At 45.0% G+C, this 8602-nt stretch overlaps 1 pseudogene; it reads left to right on the plus strand.

Moving 5' to 3' along the window:
* Positions 1 to 7411: 7411 nt before the first annotated feature.
* Positions 7412 to 7529, plus strand: LOC126427559 (5S ribosomal RNA; annotated as a pseudogene).
* Positions 7530 to 8602: the final 1073 nt, after the last annotated feature.

Here is an 8602-nt window from a genome sequence, read left to right on the forward strand (position 1 = left end):
CTGGAATACTCTCTTTCAAATTCTAAAGGTGGCAGGGGTAAAATACAGGGAGAGAAAGGTTATTTACAATTTGTACAGAAACCAGGTGGCAGTTATAAGAGTCGAGGGACATGAAAGGGAAGCAGTGGTTGGGAAGGGAGTGAGACAGGGTTGTAGCCTCTCCCCGATGTTATTCAATCTGTATATTGAGCAAGCAGTAAAGGAAACAAAAGAAAACTTCGGAGTAGGCATTAAAATCCATGGAGAACATATAAAAACTTTGAGGTTCGCCGATGACATTGTAATTCTGTTAGAGACAGCAAGGGCTTGGAAGAACAGTTGAACGGAATGGATAGTGTCTTGAAAGGAGGATATAAGATGAACATCAACAAAAGCAAAACGAGGATAATGGAATGTAGTCGAATTAAGTCGGGTGATGGTGAGGGAATTAGACTAGGAAATGAGACACTTAAAGTGGTAAAGGAGTTTTGCTATTTGCGGAGCAAAATAACTGATGATGGTCGAAGTAGAGAGGTTATAAAATGTAGACTGGCAATGGCAAGGAAAGCGTTTCTGAAGAAGAGAAATTTCTTAACATCGAGTATAGCTTTAAGTGTCAGGAAGTCGTTCCTGAAAGTATTTGTATGGAATGTAGCCATGTATGGAAGTGAAACATGGACAATAAATAGTTTGGACAAGAAGAGAATAGAAACTTTCGAAATGTGGTGCTACAGAAGAATTTTGAAGATTAGGTGGGTAGATCACGCAACTAATGAGGAGGTATTGAATAGCATTGGGGAGAAGAGAAGTTTGTGGCACAACTTGACTAGAAGAAGGGATCGGTTGGTAGGACATGTTTTGAGGCATCAAGGGATCACAAATTTAGTATTGGAGGGCAGCGTGGAGGGTAAAAATCCTAGAGGGAGACCAAGAGATGAATACACTAAGCAGATTCAGAAGGATGTAGGCTGCAGTAGGTACTGGGAGATGAAGCAGCTTGCACAGGATAGAGTAGCATGGAGAGCTGCATCAAAGCAGACTGAAGACCACAACAACAACAACAACAAACAACAAGTTCATAACCTCAAGTGCCATTGTGATTCCTCAGAAGTTTTGCAAAATAAATAATAACTTTCCTTAGTTTCATGTTTTTCTTACACTAACTAGCACTACTCCAGTACCCAAGTATCTCACTAGCTACGTAAGAAATTTTGTGAATTTTTGTGTCATTTCCTTACAGCGGACGACTCCAGAAGATATTTATTGCTGAAAGTTTTTCAGGCATTTCTCTTTAGAACGTTAGGAGCGTCTGTCTGACTTCTGTAGTAGTGTGCGGGTGGAAATCGCATCTTGCAGGAGCCACAGGGTAAAGGGTGCATCTCAGATTAATCCGTTGCGCAGAATAACAGAATAACAGAATGAGATTTTCACTCTGCAGCGGAGTGCGCGCTGATATGAAACTTCCTGGCAGATTAAAACTGTGTGCCCGACCGAGACTCGAACTCGGGACCGAGTTCGAGTCTCGGTCGGGCACACAGTTTTAATCTGCCAGGAAGTTTCAACAGAATAACAGATCAACCCCCACACCTTAGAACTGCTTAATCTAACTTAAACTAAATTACGGTAAGGACAACATACACACACTAATGCCCGAGGGAGGGGGGGGGGAGGGGGCGGGGGGTAGCCGCGCGAACCGTGGCAAGGCCCCTCAGACCGCGCGGCACTGATTATAAAATTTTGCACTGTTTTTCGAAAGGCCTTTTCAAGGAATTGATGAATTTTTATCGAAGCACTAGGTCAGAAACACCTTGCTACATTCTGATGACTAGTTTCGGTTAACAGATGTTGTTTTAATTACTGTTAATTTAATCACCCATAAAGTTACATCGATAAAGCCTCTAATACGCTGCCTGCCCAAAATCCATTTTCATTTTCACAATCGTCCCATCAAACGTAACCGTTCGATATACGTCTCGATAACATTGTGTTTGATTTTTATTTTGGAATTTTAGTTTTTGTGTGTATTCAGCCCTTTCAACCCGGTTCAAACAGCATGCTATAAACACGATTTTCAGACAGCCAGAAGCGGCCATTTGTGACGCATTTGCACAGTGATTTCGGTGCGTCGAACTATTTGCGTAATTTGCCTTCAGCGTAGCATAAAATTACATGAAAGTTGATTTGGTTCGTAAGAAACGTCATAATTCTGACGTAAGCCTAGTGCGACGCCGTGGGAAGAAACTCGGGAGCCACCTGAATGCGGCAGGAAACCTCATCTAAAGATGGACAGTTGTCGTGCTGAAGTTTTTCTGACAGAATACGACGAGTGTAGCTCGCAGACTGTTCCACAGCTAAACACGCGCGTATGTTTCGATGATGACGCTGTATTGTTTCTGGGTAGGGTGAAGGTGGCAAGATAGAGGCAGCGAGATATTTCGGTGCATGGGTCATTTGTTATTGTTTATCTGCAATTTACAACGGTCAAAAACACCTCAGTCAACACAGGAAATCGTGTACTTGCAACACTGGACAACAACCGATCACAATGTGAATATATTGGCGGGAGTTGTGGGCTTGGCAGTAGACGTAACTAGTAGTGGCCCTGATTAATGCCGTTTAGAAATAAACTATAGGTTTTTTTTTTGCAGAAATTCTTAAAGTGCTCTTACTGGCTATTTCTCCTAAATGATTAATTTGTGTTACAGCAGACGTCATATTTACAAAAAGGATATCAGTCATCTACAAATACGAGACAGTTTATTCCGATATTTTTGCGTCCACTTTCCAAGCTTATAGGTGAAACATTATACCTAAATGAATATAACATTTCACGAATAAGGTTGGAAAGTGGGAAAAAAAGGAACTGGAATAAAGTGTCGCGCATTTGCGTATGACTGTTACCTCTGTGTATAAAAGAAAATGTCCAGACTGATGGACTGAATGAGTGACTGATTATCGCCCAGCCCAAACCACTTAACAATGGAAACTTTAAATTTGCGGATGGTCTTCATCTTATACTGTACGCGTCGTTTAAGAAGGGATTTTTCGAAATTCCACCCATGAATGGGCGAAATAGGGGACGAAAGATTTTTTTGAAAATATGTCGCTATTAATTTTGAAAGTTTGTTGTTGTTGTGGTCTTCAGTCCAGAGACCGGTTTGATGCAGCTCTCCATGCTACTCTATCCTGTGCAAGCTTCTTCATCTCCTAGTACCTACTGCAACCTACATCCTTCTGAATCTGCTTAGTGTATTCATCTCTTGGTCTCCCTCTACGATTTTTACCCTCCACGCTGCCCTCCAGTACTAAATTGGTGATCCCTTGATGCTTCATAACATGTCCTACCAACCGATCCCTTCTTCTGGTCAAGTTGTGCCACAAACTCCTCTTCTCCCCAATTCTGTCCAATACCTCCTCATTACTTATGTGATCTACCCATGTAATCTTCAGCATTCTTATGTAGCACCACATTTCGAAAGCTTCTATTCTCTTCTTGTCTAAAGTATTTATAGTCCACGTTTCACTTCGATACATGGCTACACTCCATACAAATACTTTCAGAAACGACTTCCTGACACTTAAATCTATACTCGATGTTAACAAATTTCTCTTCTTGACAAACGCTTTCCTTGCCATTGCCAGTCTACATTTTATATCCTCTCTACTTCGACCATCATCAGTTATTTTGCTCCCCAAATAGCAAAACTCCTTTACTACTTTAAGTGTCTCATTTCCTAATCTAATTCCCTCAGCATCACCCGACTTCATTCGACTACATTCCACTATCCTCGTTTTGCTTTTGTTGATGTTCATCTTATATCCTCCTTTCAAGACACTGTCCATTCCGTTCAACTGCTCTTCCAAGTCCTTTGCTGTCTCTGACAGTATTACAGTGTCATCGGCGAACCTCAAAGTTTTTATTTCTTCTCCATGGATTTTAATACCTACTCCGAACTTTTCTTTTTTGTTTCCTTTGTTGCTTGCTCAATATACAGATTGAATAACATCGGGGATAGGCTACAACCCTGTCTCACTCCTTTCCCAACCATTCCTTCTATACCATAGATGTGGGTCTCACGGGGAGCGTGCCGGCTATAAATCCCTGCAGTCGCAGTATCCTCTGTGCCCTCGGTGGTTCAGATGAATAGAGCGTCTGCCATGCAAGCAGGAGATCCCGCGTTCAAGTCCCGGTCGGGGCACACATTTCCAACTGTCCCCGTTGATGTATATCTACCACACCTGTCAGCAGCTAATGGTATTGATTTGATTGTAATTTCGAAACTCATAGAGGCCTTCATATGTACTCTGTCCACCTATCCGCTTGTAAGAGGTCCATGATTAAGGAATGCACTCGAGCAGATGTAATTTCGATGGACTGCTCACGCGCTGCCTGCGATATGTAAGCTGTAAGAGAATCTCAGACCAGAGAGCAGTGTTGTATGCAGTAGGAACTGTGTGGCTGTAGGAGTAAGTTGTAGCGGGCAGTCTGGTGTATGGAGTTGGCTGGGCCGGTCGTGGGGAGCGATGGCGGAGCCTGAGCGATGTAGTATAAGGTAAAAACAGCCTCGCGCATATGTACTACTGTTATATAAAGTCCCATGTAAATGTTTTTAAAAAACGAAATCTCTTAATAATAATCTTTCTTATAAAAATAGGTTTTGACAATCATTCAACTCAATTTAAGGATTTTACTAATTTCTCCAATCCATGGTCATCCTGATTATTGTAAAGACAAATCAGGTGTTTCTTTTTATACATGACAAATCTATTGGTCAGCATTGCACTGGGCGGTGCCAGAAAAATTTCTTATAGGAGGAGATATATACGCGTTATGCGGGTCCGCAGCTCGTGGTCGTGCGGTAGCGTTCTCGCTTCCCGCGCCCGGGTTCGATTCCCGGCGGGGTCAGGGATTTTTTCTGCCTCGTGATGACTGGGTGTTGTGTAATGTCCTTAGGTTAGTTAGGTTTAAGTAGTTCTAACAAGGGAACCTCCCCATCGCACCCTCCTCAGATTTAGTTATAAGTTGGCACAGTCGATAGGCCTTGAAAAACTGAACACACATCAATCGAGAAAACAGGAAGAAGTTGTGTGGAACTATGAAAAAAATAAGCAAAATATACAAACTTAGTAGTCCATGCGTAAGATAGGCAACATCAAGGAGAGGGGAATCTCAGGAGCGCCGTGGTCCCGTGGTTAGCGTGAGCAGATGCAGATCGAGAGGTCCTTGGTTCAAGTCTTCCTTTGAGTGAAAAGTTTAATTTTTTATTTTCTGACAATTATTATCTGTCCGTCCGTCCGTCCGATGCGAGGTAACTGCGCCGTAGTATGGGGACGCTACACCTAAACAAACATCGAAACAAAACATATGTTTTGACAGAGCACAGGGAAAATTGTGCGGCTGTGAAACTGTTGCATTCATTTGTTGCAGTTTATGTGACAAACTCTTATGTTTTCATCACTTTTTTGTGAGTGATTATCACATCCACAAGAAAACCTAAATCGGGCAAGGATGAAGAATCTTTATACCTATACGCCAAGTGTACAAGTTAGGTGGGTCGACAACATATTCCTGTCGTGTGGCGCACATGCCGTCACCAGTGTCGTATAGAATATATCAGATGTGTTTTCCTGTGGAGGAATCGGTTGACCTATGACCTTGCGATCAAATGTTTTCGGTTCCCATTGGACAGGCACGTCCTTTCGTCAACTAATCGCACGGTTTTGCGGTGCGGTCGCAAAACACAGACACTAAACTCATTACAGCGAACAGAGACGTCAATGAACGAACGGACAGATCATAACTTAGCGAAAATAAAGAAAGAAAACTTTTCACTCGAGGGAAGACTTGAACCAAGGACCTCTCCTTCCGCAGCTGCTCACGCTAACCACGGGACCACGGCGCTCCTGAGCTCACATTTTCCTTGATGTTGCTTATCTTGTGCACGGACTACTCAGTTTGTATATTTTGCTTATATTTTTCATAGTTCCACACAACTTCTTCCTGCTTTCTCGATTGATCTGTGTTCAGTTTTTCAAGGCCTATCCACTGTGCCAACTTATAACTAAATCTGAGGGGGGTGCGATGGGGAGGGGGGGTTCCCTTGTAAGTTCTAGGGGACTGATGACCTCATATGTTAAGTCCCATAGTTCTCAGAGCCATTTTCGCGTTATCCGGCGACCTTATTGAGGTAAGAATTTTCATTTTTATTCAGAAGGATCTTTCAGGGCCATGACGCAGCACTGCTGACGTCCAAAATTTACCTGCTTAGTCAACTATTGAAAGGTTATAAGTGAGTCACAATTTAATTGAGAGGTTAGTCACATTGTATCTGGGTAGGTTACGGAATTCATTTATTGGGAGGTTACGCTGAATGTGAATGATATACGTATTATTTCTGTAGGGAAGTTACACAGAATGTGAATTATAAATAATTATATTTTTGCTGTTGGGAGGTTTCGGAACTTTTCTGTTGGGAGGTTACACGATCTCTCCTCTGCATTTAACAGTGGAATTCCCGTTGCACTCTTAACGTTACCAGCGTTACTGTTAATTTCGCCGAAGGTTGTTTCGACTTTCCAGTATGTTGTGTCAGTACTTTCGATTTCTTCACACTTTTCATGCAGCCATTTCGTCTTAGCTTCCCCGAACTTTGTATTTTTTCATTGCTATTGCTTTACCGAATAACATTTCTCGCTGTGATATTTAGTTCTAATAAATACACCTAAAGTACAAGAACAACGATGTATGAATACTTTTTTCTCCAAGGACTGTAGATGTACAGATCTGGACGGCCGTGCACTTTATTCGCACCGCGATTCCAGCGTCTCAACTCCGGGGCCACGTCGGACAATTTTAGCACACACAAGTGGAATTTACATACGCCTGCGTGTATTTTCGTCTGGGCAGAATCAGCGAGATGACTTAGCAGGGCTGGAAGTAAAGGTGAGAGGATGGTACCGCAGACAGCCAATGAGCACAGCAGAGGAAGGGGGGGGGGGGGGGGGGGGACTGACTGACTGGTCTATATAGCCTACTATGCTGCACAGTGCTGAGCGGTGACGTCAGACCGTGGCGCCTGCAATGAGGAGTTACTGTGTGGGGCTGCGCCGGCCTCTCTCACACACTTTGCGACCGGCCGTGAGTCACGGGCAGTGCTGGCTGCCGCCTACGGTATATGGAGACGGTATTTACCGCAGACAGGCGATGGAGTCTGCGCTGCAGCCGGCACTTCCTGGAGAACGCTGGAGAAAGGGCGGGAGCCGCCGCGTAATGCCGTTCTGCGAATCCAAGCCGCACGTGGCACAGTGCTGGAACCGATCTCCGTTCTCTCTCCATCTCTCTCTCTCCCTCTCTATCACCAAATACTCTACACCTCCTGCAAACTCCACTTCAGCAATCGTATCGTTTTCCCTCTACTTACCAATCCTCATGACCAACGGCATTGCCGCAGTGGAAACACCAGTCCCCGTCAGATCACCGAAGTTAAGCACTGTCGGGCTGGGCTAGCACTCGGATGGGTGACCATCCAGTCTGCCGAGCGCTGTTGGCAAGCGGGGTGCATTCAGCCCTTGTGAGACAAACTGAGGAGCTACTTGATTGAGAAGTAACGGCTCCAGTCTCGGAAAATGACATACGGCTGGGAGAACGGTGTGCTGACCACGTGGCCCTCGATATTCACATCCAGTGAGGATGACAGGGCGGCCGGTCGGTACCGTTGGTGCTTCGTGGCCTGTTCAGGAGGAGTTTAGTTTTTCGAATCCTCATACCTTGTCGCGCCTTTACCAACAGACCCCACCAATGCTAAACCTACACACCCTCCACCTACTCTCCCATAGAAACTTCAACCATCTCCGCCTCCCATATCAAGAACTCTACCGCAACATTTACCCATCCTACCAGTTCAACCCACCCATTCCACATCAACAGGGCTTCCTCCCCTCCCCTCATTTCCTAACTCCCCGCCGGTCAGTCTGGCCGAGCGGTTCTAGGCACTTCAGTGTGGAACCGTGCGACCGCTACGGTCGCAGGTTCCAATCCTGCCTGGAGCTTGGATGTGTGTGATGTCCTTAGGTTAGTTAGGTTTACGTAGTTCTCAGTTCTAGGGCACTGACGACCTCAGATGTTAAGTCCCACAGTGCTCAGAGCCATTTGATCCATCTGAACCTTACCCCCCTTTTCTCCCTCCCTCTGTCCGTCCCGATAGCTGAGATCAGCGTGATGGACTGCCGGCATAACGGGCCCAGGGTTTGATTCCCGGCTGGATCGGGGATTTTCTCAGCTCAGGGACTGGGTGTTATGATGTCTTCATCATCATTTCATCCCCATCCGGCGCTTAGGACGCCCAATGTGGCGTCGCATGTAGTAAGACCTGCACCAAGGCGGCCAGACCTGCTCTGTAAGGGGCCGCCCGGCCAATGACGCCAAACGATAATTTCCATTTTTACCTCCATCTGCCTTTCTTTTCCCATTCCTCTGCCATTTCCAAGAACTATTAGCATCACCAAACCGCTTCTCTGCTCCACCAGTTCCAACAGCCACTCCTGCCCCATCGGTGGTCCACGCCACTCGTCCACCCTTATACCACCACATTAATATCTTTCTCCCCGGCCAACATTTCTCCCT

Source organism: Schistocerca serialis, chromosome 11 (assembly GCF_023864345.2).
Source record: "Schistocerca serialis cubense isolate TAMUIC-IGC-003099 chromosome 11, iqSchSeri2.2, whole genome shotgun sequence".
Classification (NCBI taxonomy): Eukaryota; Metazoa; Arthropoda; class Insecta; order Orthoptera; family Acrididae; genus Schistocerca; species Schistocerca serialis.